The following is a 15,754-nucleotide window of genomic DNA, read 5'->3' as shown; positions in this document are numbered from 1 at the left end:
AGCCAATATATACTCCCCTTTTCCAAGTTCAAGGGATTTGGTCTCCAATGTTAGTTGTCTGCTGATTGACAATAAGATTCTGCTTGATCTCCATGGTAGCTATTGAGAATCAGCTAGGGTGTCTGTCGTATGATTGTCCAGTGCTGTATGATGGACAAATGACTTCGCTAAATGGCAGTAAGACACAGAAGTTCTGCTTCTTGGCTGTCCAAGTACAGCAGCACTGTCTTTTGCCTGGTCCACCTGTTTAGGCTCCATGCCTTCTTCCATTGAGTTGTAAGAAACCTGGGAGTGTTTTACGATAGCAACCTTTCCTTCGAAGATTGTGGTAAAGTTGGCTCACTTCAGGCTTTATTTTATTTCAAAAGTGTGCTCACTCCTGCAATTGGAAACAGTGGAATTTTCTAATACAAACCGCGTATCATGGCTCCAGAACTGCATGGCTGTCTACCTGAATATCCAGGTAAACTGTTCCCCACCATGCAAGCAGTCCAAAACCGTCATCAGTTTCAACTCTGGAATAAAACAATCTATGATCATCTCACAGAAATAAACCTACAATTGGACTAGCAGGCAGCTCCTAACTGAATCTAACTTGGACCCTTGTGTCTGATATGGAAACTCATTATCAGACATACACGCAAATACCCGGAAGGCCAAGTCACCCACCACACATTGGTGAGATATCTCTGCTCAAGCACCAACCCCAAGTTAATGGTGGCAGGAGAGACAAATGAAACAATGAGTGGCAGTTTAGTAAACTTGCTGGAGCCAAGCTATAGAACCCCTTACTAAAAGGCGCACCACGGATAAGGTGATGACACCATTGTAGAGAACGGTCCCCTGACAGATGGCATGACAGTACAATAGAGAGGTGATGGGCTTCTGCACGAAGCAGTAATAAGCTTGATGATTAAAGTGGCGTTCAAGTAACCCGCACTGCTGATGTACCTTTGCCCACACATGTTATATCGTGAAATTAAATGACGTTTAATTACAAATGCAAATAAAATAAATTTTAAAACCGCACCACAATTTGCACTGCTGTGGTTTATAAACAATAAACTAAATTAAATAAACTAAACTAAAAGTAAACAGAGAGAAGCCTCTTGTGATGGGAGGATTCAGCATTATGCTTCTCCAAACTATGATGGTGTATATACTCCACAAAATGTTCACAACTTCATTCGGAGATGGCGACTTGCCCTTTTGGGTCAGACAATGACGTGCCATCATTGACTCACTATAGTAGAAGAGAACTAGAAGATGAAATGCTGTGCTCCGCAACGTTTCATGAAACCATTTTCCGTCATGACCATCTCCCCTTGGGATGCATTCCCTTGTATTTTGCAGGTATTTTTGTATTGTGTTCTGTTTGCTGTTACTTCATTATTTTGGATTACTGCCTTTGTTATTGTTATTTACCTGAGAGTTTTTTTCTGACACTCTCTTTTCACTCTTTATATACTTTCCTCTTGTGTTTTTCCTGGCAAAGTTTTCCTTCTTATTTTGGATCATAACTATCCCACAAACTGCTAACTAAGTGTGCCAGAGAAGTGAAAAGATGGCGTCTGAGAAAGGTCCCCCCTTATCATCCCTCTCTTTTAAGTGGGTTGAAGGCATGAGCCTGTAACGTTTCAAACCCAGTGTTCACGCTAAACTTGTGTTTCATTGACAGCGGTTCTCAGTATGCGCGGGTACGATGTGATGAATTGGGGCCTAGAAAAATTACCGGTGACTTAAAACAATCGACTCATCACTTTTTTGTTTTTCTGAAACTGCACTTAACCACCATTTTACTTGATACATTTTTGCTGTTTAGATCCATATCTGTGTGATATAATAGAACTTCTGGTGCTCAAAGTACCTATGTTTATCATGCTATAGTAAAACATTTAGTTGCCATTGTTAATTCTTGCGGAAGAGTTCAAAATGTGTCATATAATTAATCGAATTTTAGGTGGAGCCAACTAGAAGTGTAAGTACTTGCAAAAAACCTATTGTCCAAAATCAAGAACATACAAGGGCTGTACAGCATTGCCAAAATCATCTGGCAAAACTAATATGTGCCAAAGGCAAGACCTATTGGCATTGCTAATGCTTGTTAAGTATGTAGCACTGGGGCTCGAGTGATTATAGCAATATTTGTATTTTCTTATAAATTCTGTTCTCACATGTGGATGTTTGCTAAACAGAGATGCAGGCGTGTTAGAATATGATAAATATACCCTAGTAATTTTATGCTACTCATGCTTGTTATTACCTACTAACACTAAAAACAGCATTAAAACACTGTACAAGGCATGTTATATCCTGAATAAAAAAACATGAATCAATTAGACCACCAAGCAGCCCTCAGGCCATTGATGTACTGGGTAAGGCTATGGACAACCCCCGAGTTGTGTAGCTATAAAAATGGATTAATAGAAATAACCCAGATTGACGAGTATAAGAAAATTGCATGGCTAAAACACATCGAACTTTGGTGCTTCAGGTTAGGGCTGTCCCATTTTTGGAATGAACCCCATAATATGACCTCTGTGTGTAAAAAGATTTTAAAAAATACCTATTGGTCCTATGTTAATGAAGAGCCATCTCACTGTCCATCTATTGGTTCATTGTCTCAGAAATTTCTGTCTATAAAAGACACTGCTGCATTCGAATCGTTTATGGATGAGATAAATCCACCTCTAGCAAAAACTTTATATTTGCAATATAGATATGGGGTACTACAGACCAATGCCCACACATGCAAATGGGGAGATAGCAATGAGGATGGTATCTGTACCCTCTGCCCACTAAAGGCTAAGGAGGATGATGTCCATCTATTGTTTTTCTGCTCTGTTTATGCACTACCTAGACAGCGCTGGATAAAACCTCTGTGTAAAAATCTGGGCGTCAGGTCATTTAAAGAGGCTGAGCGTATTATAAGGTCTAATACCTCACAATCGGTGTTTTTTTGCATAAGCAGATTTTTATTCAATGTGTTTCTTATTAGAAAGCGTCTTGGTTATAAACTATAATGTAATAATGAAATCTGTAGTTTTCTCCCATAATGTTAAACAACGTAGAATGCACCGAGTTCATTTTTGTACAAATCATGTGGTTTTAAAGTTTTTAAATCTATGTTTTTAGTCTGGCTTTTATAATGAAATAACCTTTTTATGGTTTTAAATTGAATCTTAAGAATAGGCATAACTATCTGTATAGAATTAACTGTTACTCTGCCCCAGTACATATCAATTGCATTGTGTTATTCGATAAATTGTCATAAATTGTACCTTCCCATTTTCAATTAGCCCATGCTTGTTTATAGTTTATTTTTGTGTACTTCCTGCTTTTATGGCTATCAGCCGAAATAAAGTTGAACTGAACTGAACTGAACTGAATCAATTAGAAAAAGAGAAAGACGATGTAGGAAACTTAAATAGGAACGTGAACCAAGGAATTCCAAAAAGCGCATCACATAGTGTCTACTCTAGGTGGGACTTATCTATGTCAGATTCTCATGATATTCCCATAATTTAAATTTAGAAACAATTAACATAAATAACATAAATAGATAACAGTCTTCTTCTGAAAATCTGGCACCGGTGGCCTATTCAGTTTATGTCAGAGATCTCCAACGCATGTCCAGTTGGGTCGAACCCACACCACATTGGACAAGGAACTTGGTCAAGTAGTCGATGGGTATCCTAAACATCTGACAAGCATCCTGCCCTCCTGGAGAGGCTCCCTTAGATGAAGTTGGGAAGAAGATTGTATTCAGAACGAGAAGAGATATGGAGAGGAGGATGCAAGTGGCACATGAAATAAGGAGAAGAAAGTAGAAAGGACTAAGCTATTCATCGATGAGAAGTATTTTAAGGCGTATATTTATAACCCACACATAGGTGAGATGTGTAAAAACAAACGTTAATTAGATTCTCTAAATTTTTGGAAAACAAAAATGCGAGCAAATTCATGAAGGAACAACTTAAATTGTGCCAACATTATGTTCGAATGAAATACTTATTATTACCTAAATATAGCGGTCTTAAAAGTTACTTGCATCAGTTCAGTGAATCAAGAAAGGTGCCATTTGCAATCAACTATGCAGAAAATAAACACAGAACATAATGCCCTGCTAACAACAGAAGACATTGTTGAAATGGAGCTGATTCGTTGTATACAGCCCTTGTAACTTGAGAGAATCTCGGTGTTTCCCCATTATTGGGTCTTTGAATCTCTGGTGGTTCAGAACCCGAGGGACACAGATTCTTAAACTGATCATTAATTTAGAAGGACTAGGCAGCATGGAGGATAGACTGCTGGTGTGAGGGAGGTAGGAAACATCTGGGAATTATGAGTGAATGTTTTACCACGCGACACCAGGAATGGAAGACCTACAGGGAAATTAGGACAATGTCCTGCTAGGATTTCTTCTGAAAAGCTAGCAGGGCTGTGGGAGAGCCATATGTCGGGAGCAGAAATACCTGAAAATTCTATAGCTGCATTTTAGAAGATAAGAGCAATTGGGGTTCCCTCTGGGACAATACAGTCTGAAGACATTTTTGTTTGCCCTTAAGAAAGATGGTACTTGTATTTGCCCGTGCAATGGTACCTCCAACCAGGCATTGTTGCATTTTACCTTCTTTTGCTCATTTTATAAACAATTACTACTCGTTTTTAAATACACTTACTGAGAAAGCACAACTTTAGAACGTGCTGTGTGGCATTATGCTTTTTACAGATGCTCTCAGATGAATTTGTATGCTTTCCTTTTGACTCATTTTTAAAAACCACAGTACATTACAGTAACTCGAAGATCTGTTTTAATGTATATGTTTCTTTTTTATTTGTTTGGACTTTTAGTGTGTGTTTATAACACCCGAAATGACGGTTTATTGGACAGGATTATTGGATAAGAGCACATAAAGTAGCTCTACAAATAAACCCCGATGACCACAGTGATAATTTGAAATTTGTTTAATGCACCTATAATGGTTACTTTGGATAAATCTGAATATTTATTTTCAATACAGTGCTTTAATTTAAGAGGAATGTACCCATTTCTTGTCTCTTGATAATATAGCTTGGCAGGTTTTTGGTGTTTTTTGCAGCTTCCTAGATCTTCAAGCAACCAGTAGGGTACGTTTTGATCCCAAAATAACACCTCTGTGGATCAATGCATCCACTGCAGGGATCTGACAATAACAAGCCTGTCACATGTTCGAACCATAGCTAAATCAGAGGTAAATCGGTGGTCAATGCACTACAGTGGAGATCTAATCATCAGAGATTCAGATGATGTGATCAATGGGCCTTCTATCACAATCAACGTTTATCATGAAAATAACAGATTTGAAGCCCATTAATACTCCTGAGCTGATTAATGCAGTTGCTTTAGAATCAGATTTTAATCTACAACCCAGGCTCTCCACCCCTGTTCAAAACACCAGTAGGCTAATGCGACTGCTACAGAGACTTGTGCGTAACCTACAGGGCACAGAGTTTATTTTCACTGAAACACCCCTGGAGGTAATTGGTTTTCAGTACAGATCTAGGTGTAAGTTGAATGTCTCAGGGTCCAAACACAGTAATATAGTTCCCAGGGTTGTTGCCGAATCTGCAGATGCCACTACCAATGATATAAGTCAGAGCATTATAACACCTGCAGCAGAGGTCCATATGTAATCTACATGTTTGAATGCTGATTGTCCTGACTCAGAGCAACTTCTGTTGGTGTGATGTGGTAATAGGTGGTCTTTAATTAGGCATCAAGGTAATAATTGAGGTGTTACACCATGTTGCATTCAAGACAGTAATATTCTTTTCATTGATATTGCTCCTGAGGAAACTGTATTATGAGGGGTAATTTTGAATGTAAATCAAGAAAAGCATGAAACTTTGAAGATCTGGCACCACTATGGAGCTACATGAGCAGTAGGTGGATTAGGTCCTTAGGTGTCTGTCTCAACTCCCACGCCACCGCAGTCTTTAGCTTGTTAAAGAACCTGTTTAGCCTTTCTTGCAGAATCCTTTATCAGCTTGGGTATCTTTTAGAATAGTACGTTCCTTTAATCTTTGATGTTTACTTTTGAATGAATTGGTAGTATAGTGGCGTATTACAATAGTATTGCAACTGACTCAAGTTGCCCTGAGTCAGTCTTGGTTCTTTAACTCACATCACTTCCTCTTTTCCTCTATTTTTCTCTTTCTATAGATAACTTGCAAATGCCCATTAGGTCAACCCTTCAATTGAGTGCCCTAGGTCTTTATATGGCAAAAGAGTATCACTGCCATTCCATGAGGGTGAATATCTGAAAGGGATTAAGGGTCCATTGTACAAAGAGACTGGTCACATATAGTGGTCACAAATTGCACGATTATTTAAGACTTGTATCACAGGTGGTCTTAGATTATAACCAGTCATTAATATTCATTAGAATAATCGCTATTTCCAATCACCCTGCGATTGGCTACAAACGCAGGCATGGTGCCCTGCAGAGAACAGCAGCCTACCATACCACCATCCCTGCATTTGCGTTCCCAAACTGGAACTTTTTTGAACTGGTGCTCCTTCAAAAAATCTTTCTGTTTGAGAGCACAATGGGGAAGTAGGCTACTGCCTGCTTCCACCCTGAGTTCACTCGACATAATTCTCAAAGAGGAAGCTGTGCAACAGGGACCACTTCCCTTTTGCAAATGTGTTACCACCGCCTTTGTGGATTTTGTAACATTTCAATGAATACATCTTTTTGCAATTTTCAAGTATGAGAAATTACCTCATTCATAGTCCTTCCTATTTATGATTCTAAACGAGTCTGTAACAAGGCCGGACTGGCCGGACTGGGCATCAGGCGTTCCACCAAGAGGCTGGAAGGGTAGGAGGGGAGGATGGGGGGGGAGGGGGAGGAGGGCGTCAAATCTGTTACTGGATGCCGTTTTTGTAGCAGTGCAGTTGTTTTAAAAGAAAGCACCCGCTGCACAGTTACTTGTGTATCCAATAGTTCTCAAGCAACAATTAAAGTTTTTCAAGATAACTCTGGTTATGAATGTACCTGCTGGAGAGAGATCGGAGTTTTATCTAGTGGCAGTTTGGACTCATCTAAGGTAGCACAGAGGGTTAATATGCCTGCTGAAAAGGACGTGTGCCATGCAGATCACAGAACTTTATTGTATGTGAATAGCTTGGTGGGTTAGTGCTTTTATTACAGAAACCCTTTTTCCACTGTGCAGCTCATAAGTGACAATCATAATCTAGCACAGTGAGCTATTGAGTATCATCAAAGAGCTGTGTGCAAACTGTATGGTACAGGTTTGAAAGTTATGCTTTTTTTCTGAGTCTTTCATTACCCTCATATTGCTAAAAAGGGTTTGTTTAAGTAGAAATACATTCTTATTAGTAAAAGCAATCCTAACCAGTGTGTTGCATTCTGAATCCTGGCTTTGTGCTTCTCCAGACAAAGCACTCTTGAAAATGCCTACCAGTATGGATGACATAAATCCTACACCCTGTTGTCCCCTTTGTCTTATGTAACATTTTATATACACTGATTTAACACATATGATTAATTGTCTCTCTATTTGTGTGTGATGTAAAGTGCTCCAGCAACCTATCCTGGCATGAAAGGCACTTTCAAACAAATGAAATAGATGTGAGAAAGGGGCAAAGGAGATATCAGGGGCACTGGTAGAGAGGGTGATAGTGTGGGAATCATTGACAGGCTCCAACAATGATTGTTGAATCCTGGTGCACTTTAAGGTCATCATTTACTATGCGTTATATCCTAATACAATTGAATATATACTGAAAAATCGGTTGTAGAATGAACGATCTTTGCCCAACTTTTCTTGGGTGGAAACCTCCTTCCACAAACCCGCCTTGCAGAGGTCAAGGTCACTCACAGCACTTACTGTGCACCGTACGGAGGCTAATCTGACAACATTTGCCAGGGTTGCTGGGTTCCCAGTCTGTAAACCTAATTTTCTGTTAGGAAAGACTTTACTAAATTGCAAAATGGGCTCAGTAGATAAGAAAAAGCCATTTTTCAGTACCTTGTGTTTTTGCAAATCACCGGGTATGTGACTGCAAAATGGCTTCCTACACCAGGTCCTAGAAAACCTGAGTATTGCTGACGTGTGAGATATATATGGGATAAAGTGCCTCAACAGGAATAACTCTGAAGGTAATGGAGAGCGATGAAATGAGTTAGTTGAATGATAAATAGTCCCCTATAATCAGAAAAGACAGTCTAGGCAGGTATTCTCCACAAGAGCACATGCTAATAGATTGATGTGAATACCCTCAGTAAGGAACGGTTGCGAACATTCAGGCTATTAGTGAAGGAAGTAGCAGGATAAGGTCACAACTGAACATAAGCATTGGCAAAGGCAATAGCTTCTGCCTATGTGAGGTTTATTGTTGCAAATAGCGGAAGTAATGTAAAAACATATGACACAGACAGTGTTGTCCGTGTTATAGCACTTTTTTTGTCTGTTATGCTGCACTGAAGCTAGCGCTGCTGTATAACATGGCTAAAACATTGACTAAGCCAATAGGTCTCGCTTTTCTAAAGCTTGGTATGGAATGCCATATGATAAGTTATAAGTATTTATATAGTGCTTACAATGGCTGCAGTGCTAATGTTATGGAATGGAGAATGTTAATGTTAAAGAGACTTTTGAAAGCCACAAATGCACTGGGGTGTCTTGGCGCTGAACGGGAGTAAGAACTTTAGACATGGAAGAAGGGGAGTTATCTTGAAAACAACCAGGTTTTAAGCTTTCTTCTAAAGGAAAGGAGAGAGTTAGCATCTCTCAGATCGGCAGGGAGAGTGTTCCATAGTTTAGCAGCTCAGTAGGCCGTACTCCGACCTCTCCAACTCGCAGTTCGAACCCTAGGTATCGACATAAGTCTGGCATTTGTGGACCTTAATTGTCTGCCTGGGTGATACCACGAAAAGAACTGTTTCAAAGGTACCTGTCCTGTCTCATTCAGAGTTTTATAGGCAAGACAGAGTACCTTGAATTTGACGTGTTGCACCACAGGCAACCAGTGGAGCTTCTGGATCTCTTCAGTAACAGATTGATGCTTTGGTATATTCAATAGGAGCCTGGCCGCAGCCTTCTGAACCATCTGAAGTTTCCTTAGGTGTTGTTTCTGTAATCCAAGGTACAGACCATTACAGTAGTCTAACTTGGACAGCACCAAGGTGGTCACAATTGTTTTCCTAAGGTCATCAAGAATGTATGGCAAGACCTTCTTGAGTTTCTTCAGTAAATAAAAAGAGGCTGAAACTGTTGCATTAGTTTTTTGTGCATAAGTGAGATTGTTGTCTATCAGCACTCCAAGGTTTTTGGCCTTTTTTACTGGTTCAAGGGGTCCGACCTAATTCGGCTGGCCATCACATTTTGGTTGGAGATTACCAAAGATCACCACTTTGGTTTTATCCGAGTTAAGTTTTAATATCTTCCCATCCAGAGGCTAATTTCCCTCATGCAATGCTGAAACTGCAGTGCCGGGGATGCGGTGTTTTTTTATATGCCGTGACAACAATCTGCGTATTGTCTGCATAAGATGTCAAATTAAAACTGAACTGCTGTATTAATAGAGCAAGTTCAGAAACATAAACATTGAACAACGAGGGACTAAGTGACGAGCCCTGAGGAACCCCACATGGCAATACAAAGGGAGTAGCCTGATAATGGTCAAGTGACACTGTCTGTTTCCTGTTATTCAGAAAAGATGATGGTAAGGCAAGAGCCTGATCCTTGATCCCTAAGTGTTCAATACGCATTAGCAACGTACCATGGTGCACAGTATCAAAGGCCGCTGATAAATCGAGGAGAATCAGAACAGCGGCACCACCCTTATCCATCACTGCTCTAATCTCCTCGGTGGCTTTGATAAGGGATGTCTCGGTGCTATAACCTGCCCGGAATCCAAATTGACTGGGATCGAGTAAATCATTATCCTGAATAAACTGGGTAAATTGGTTGTTCATTATTTTCTCTACTACTTTGGCAGGAAAAGGGAGCCCAGTGATAAGGCGATAGTTGCTGGTAATGGAATTGTCCAAATTAGCTTTTTTTTTAAAAGAGGGAGGATAATTGCGTCTTTCCAGGCTATGGGGAATGTCCCTGTTAAAAACATATTGTTAAAAATATTGGTTAAAATAGGGCTTACCTCCCCTGCCATGTCCTTGAGAACTGCCGGGGGAAACGGATCAGAAGGTGATACCGATTTTGTATCTTGAACAAGCTTCTCCACCAGCTTACTAGATACTTGTGAGAAGGTCAGAAACTCATTTTTATTCTTTTGGGCCTCAGTAATGGAAAGTGCTTTGGTTGCCGTGTTAGAGGCGGCAGTGAAAATATTATATATACCATTGACTTTATTCCTGAAAGTACAGGCAATGTTGTCACAAAGAGATTGGCTGCTCACTGATACTGAGCTATTGGGAAGAGTAGTAACTTCTTCACTACCTGAAACAACTGTTTTACAGAGGTATGGATGATTCTATTTGTTTGGTGAAGAAGCTCTTTTTCTCAGAATCCAGTACATTTTTATAATTAGCTAGAGCATGCTTATAGCTCTCTTTCTCCTCTGTTTCATAGTTCACTCTCCAGCACCTTTCCAGTCTGCGACATTTTTCTTTCTCCAGTCGCAGAGCTTCCATAAACCAGGGGCAGAAGGTTGGTTCCGATTCCCCGAGTTTTTACCCTTTGGCACCGTCACCGTGAAGGCATTGTTCAGCCAGTCGGTATAATCTTCTACAGCGTGATCCACTTGTATGCTCAGACTTGGACGTGTCTGGCTAAGTTGAAGTTCAAGCATTTTAGTGTCTATCTTATTCCATGCTTTAAAGGATTTTCCCTGTGCTTTAATAGTACTAGCTTCTGGAATAATTTGGGAGGGATGTTCAAATAGAACCAGGGAGTGATCTGACCAAGCAATAGGGAGGATATTTTTCACTGTCATTCCTGGAACTGATGAAAAAATGCCATCCAGAGTGTGCCCTGCCTGGTGTGTGGGTTTATGTACCAGCTGAGTGAGCCCCAGCATACCTGGTGTTTCAGTAAACATCGTTGTTTCTTTGTCTGACAGCAACTCCAGGTGTATATTAAAGTCCCCCAAGAGTGTGAACCTTTTGATGGTAAGATGGAGTTTTAATAAAGAGTCTAAATTGGTGAGGAAGTTAGTCCTTGCCCCAGGGGGGCGATACACCAAAGTGCCCCTGAAGGTATTTTTTGGGTTTAATTCTATCGAGAAGTTGAGCCCTTCATAATGGGGATTAAGCACTGAAGAGAAGGTAGCTCTGAGGTGTTCGCGATAGATAACAGCAAGTCCACCCCCTCGCTTTAAAGGTCTGTCAAATCTAGTTGAGACAAAGCCATGGGGAACCGCGACCTCAAAATCAGGGTCAGATGATGGTTCTGCCCATGTTTCTGTAAGAAATAACACATCCAGATTATGTTGCTTGATGGTGTCTGCAATTAACACTTTGTGTTTAGCCAGTAACCTTACATTTATCAGGCCACAGTAGCTCTTTATTTTTCTAAGGGCCTGAACTGGTTTAGTACTTGGCTGTATAGTAGCTGGCAAGCCTAGTTCTGTCAGATGTGAGCCAGGGAGCATAACCACAGGGACATGTAAACTGGAGGGACCCAGATCCTTTATCCAGTCTATTTCTTGAGCAGTCTTGATTTTGAGTTGGCATATTAAATATGTGCATCTCCGTGCTAGTGTACCGATTGACATCTGAGATAAAAGGGCCAGGGGCTGTGGCCCTCGGCCCGTTCCAGACGCGGACGGGCGCAGACGGGCTTGCCTTTGGTGTGCCTTCGGTGTGCCGCTGGCGCACCCACTGCGCGGCCTTTCCATGTCTGTTTAAATCTCGTGGTGGTGGAAAATACTAGACCGCTCACCACCAGAAGTCGGAAATTCTGACCGGCTCAGCCCGCCGGGACTGTCTCAGGATCAGCAGCCCTCCGCACAAACTGCACACAGCTGCGGAGGACCGGGGCGTGATCGAGTACAAAGTAAGGGTAGCACAGTATATTCATAAAGAGTCCCCCCCAATGTGCAAAATACTGCGGAGCAAATGTACGAACAGCACAATATGTTTATGTTTAAAAAGTCCCACCCTAATGTGCAAACAGGCAATAGATTAACAGCAGCAAGGTAATGAGTATAGAATCGTTAAAAAGCAAGCTTAAAAAGGATCATACAAAAACTGTGAAAATGTGCCATATAAATGCGCTCAATGTAACATAAGTTGTATGTAGACAGAAAGGCCCAATAGGTTACAGCTTTCATTACAGTGACTCTTTAGGCTATCTGTTAATGTGGGTGCAATGGTTACATAATAACCAAAAAGACACCCCTTGTTGTTAGTTTGGTAGTAAAATATATAAATAATCGGTGTTCAGTGGGTTTTCTAGACCTTTTGGTTCCTGTGCCACTGCACCTGCTGCAACATTCAAATCATAAGCCTAGTGCCAAAAAGGTAGCTGCACTTGTGACTGCTTGATTAGAAGTAAAATATAGCAATAATTGGTGTTCAGTGGGTTTCCTAGACCTTTTAGTGTATGTGCCACTGCACTTGTTGCATCGTTGACATTATGACCCTAGTGCCTGCAAGGACAAATGAGGAAATCGTTTATATCCAGTAATAAATGCGTTCCAAAAAAAGGCTCTGCTGTAGCAGACTGACTACATAATTATTCAGTGGCGGCTGGTGGCATTTGAAAGTGGTGAGGCATAAATGTTTGCGATGAGTGCCTTGTGGTTAGCGAGCGAGCCCAACCGGCATAATACGGGTTCGGGGAGGGGGTTATCCCCTCCTAGAGAACATTTTGAAAAAAAAGAATGGGCAAAGGGTGCATTTTCAAACAAATTTGAGAAAGCAAGGTTTTCACAATCCCCATGACTTCAGTCAGTCATGCAAAATTGATGACTGATGACATCACCTCCACTCTGAAAATTGTTCCAGCACCTCCACTATTGCCTCAGCATCCCTAAAAACCTTCTGCTCGGTATGAGATAAACCAGGCCAGACAGCATCTCTTCTGCAAAGGCATCAATACCAAACACTATACTCAACTTCCTTCGAACCCCAGCAGTTTTTAATGTAATACTTATACTTCCTTACACTACATTCTATTATAATTCATCTTAGCCTGTGCCTAATATACCAAATACATGTAGTGTCAAAGACCAGAAAAGCAGGGAACTACAAACCTAGGATAATGCATTATACCGGAAAACAATTATATAGAGTTTTTACTGTGGGCTGTCATATCAGCCTCGCTCTTCTTAACACTAAAAAGGCAGCCCTAGATAAATTATTTCCAGCACTTGCAGAGTTTGCTGTTAGCTGCCACCCTCCTTGGAGCTGCAGTAAAATAGCTGAAGCAGCTTCCCCGCCCCTGACAAAACTGGGCACTGGTCTAGGGAAAGATGCAGGTTCCCACAAATGCCTTCAGTCTCTGAGGCAAGGCGGGCTGAGGAAGACAGCCTGAGGCCAGGTTAGGACACTGATGTTTCTGAAAGGAGCACTGGGGCGGAGCGTGCCGCTTGTAAGGCTCACAAACAGATGAATCCGAAAGAGTGATCACCGAGAGGAATGGGGCACCATCAGTCATACTGCAAGCACACATCTATATGGGGCTTCTCTAGTGCTTGAGATGGGACAATATGTGTGGGAAAAGATCACTGAGAACAACAAAGGAATGAAGTTTGCAGGCCAGGCTGTGGCTAATTCTACCCCAGTCCTTACACCCGTTCACACCTAGAGGTGGCCACAGATGTCTGAGAAATAACTGAATCCAAACAGACACACACGTATCTGCCTTTACAAACATACATTTGATTCCACTTACTCATGATTTGCTGTCCTCCCTGCCCAGGGTCACGGGTCTAATCAGCCACTTCCAATTCACCAATCCTCACCACGCTACCTCCCACTCCTTGTTCCTCTTTACACTGAAAAGGCGACCATAGGCGCCCTAGCAAAATTATTTGCAATGCTTTATCAGTCTGCCGAGCCTTGTCACGCCACCTCCTATTTTTGACCATAGCTGTTGGAAAGTTCTAGAAGCGTTTACTGCTACTACCAAAAGAAGTGTGCGTTTACAAATCTTTTCACATTTGTGATATAAAAGATTTATATGAACTGAGTTCATAGAAAACTTTTCTAACACAAATCTGAAGAGATTTATAAAGCTGGCACTTCTTTTGGTAGTAGCAGTAAACGATTCTAGATCTCGATCTGATGTGTCACCAGATATCTTGCCACTAGGAAGGAAGGCTAGGAGAGTGCAAAACAGTCCGTAATTAATTCGAACAAACTTAGGGCTGGCCCAGTTTCCCGTTTGCAGGCATCGATGCGTCCTGAGAGTGACCTTGGGAAGACGTTGCTTTTGAAAGAGGACGCCATGTCAGACAGCGATAAAAGAAATCTGGGCAGGGAGGGGGTCTAACGGTGATCACAACGGGCCCATTGCATAACATGTTTCAATGCACACCTATTGGCAGAGGATATGAACAGAGGACTGTCTTGCAAAAAGCGCACCCAGCTTCTCTTTCCCTCTCCGTTCTCTGTTTCAGTCGCGGCCGGCATGATGGGCGGATGGGGTTGGGGTGGAAATGGGGTCGTCTAGGGATGGGGGGGAGGCGGAAGAGGTTTCATTAAAAAAAAATTTTTTTAAATTACCGTCCTGATTCCCACGCCACCACAGCTTCTGGTTGGGTCAGACTCCCGCCGTCCTGCATTTTTGAATTCCAGAAGCTTTCGTCATCAGGAGGAGGTAACCCCCCTCCTTCCCCTCCGCCAATCACAATGCTCCAATGGCAGAGTTGTGATCGGTGAGGCGCAGCGGAGAGTGCCTCGGCAGCCAAGCCATTTTCTCCACATTGAGAAAAAGGGAGAGTGGGCGGTCCTGCTCGAGGGCAGGGGGGGAGTGGCTTGCCCACTGTTGTGGGTATTGACTGTTTGGTCGGCCCCTGGGCTGACCAAGCAGTCAATACCCACAATAGTGGGTAAGCCACACCCCCCCTGCCCTCAAGCAGGAACGCCCACACTCCCGCCCCCAGCCAGGCTCTTCTGCTTTCTCGCAGTGGGAGAAGCAGAAACATAAAATGGTAGATTTTACAATTTATGTTTCTGCCTTCTCGCTTTGCGAGAAAGCAGTGGGGCGACGCCCCCATGCCCCAATGGTGAGGCCGCCACTGTAATTATTGTGTAGCTAAACATTAACGCGAAAGCTTTTATAAAAAGTGCCTTTAAACTTATCCAACTATCCAAAATGAGTTGTCACAGATATCATAAATAAAGCTAATGCCTTACACATCAAAGTGAAAACCATGTATTGTTATTGTGTCTGGCTCTTTCCTGTGCAAAGATATTATCCTGTGCTTGATAATAAACGGGCCATAAATAATAGGTGCAAATTGCCTAAGAATACCATATGTTAGTCTGAGACTGGAATGTGGTTTTGCACTTTATTGCAAAAAACGTGCAAATGCTGTGTGCAACTTAAGTATGAGATACCTTTTGAGATGGCTATGTCTAAAATAGAATGTTAAAAAAAGGGCACAAGCCGGCTCCATGGAGAAAGCATGCTGTTTTCCTCTTTCCTTAAAACGCTCTTAAAATAAACACCAGGTCCCACGAAAACGCAGATTGACATTTGACCCTGGTCTCTGAATACCCAGCAAATGTGACAAGATAACAAGATTTAAAGGCATGTTTATTAAAGATAATGA

The 15,754-nt window shown here is 41.7% G+C and overlaps 1 protein-coding gene across 1 annotated transcript in view; it reads right to left on the bottom strand.

The window, feature by feature from the left end:
* The window catches only part of RHCE (Rh blood group CcEe antigens), a 292,091-nt gene that overhangs the window by 23,778 nt on the left and 252,559 nt on the right, over window positions 1-15,754 (bottom strand). The window lies entirely within an intron of this gene.

The sequence above is a fragment of the Lissotriton helveticus genome, chromosome 3_1 (assembly GCF_964261635.1).
Source record: "Lissotriton helveticus chromosome 3_1, aLisHel1.1, whole genome shotgun sequence".
NCBI lineage: Eukaryota > Metazoa > Chordata > Amphibia > Caudata > Salamandridae > Lissotriton > Lissotriton helveticus.
Note: the sequence above shows the minus strand (reverse complement) of the source record. Positions and strands in the feature narration are given on the sequence as shown.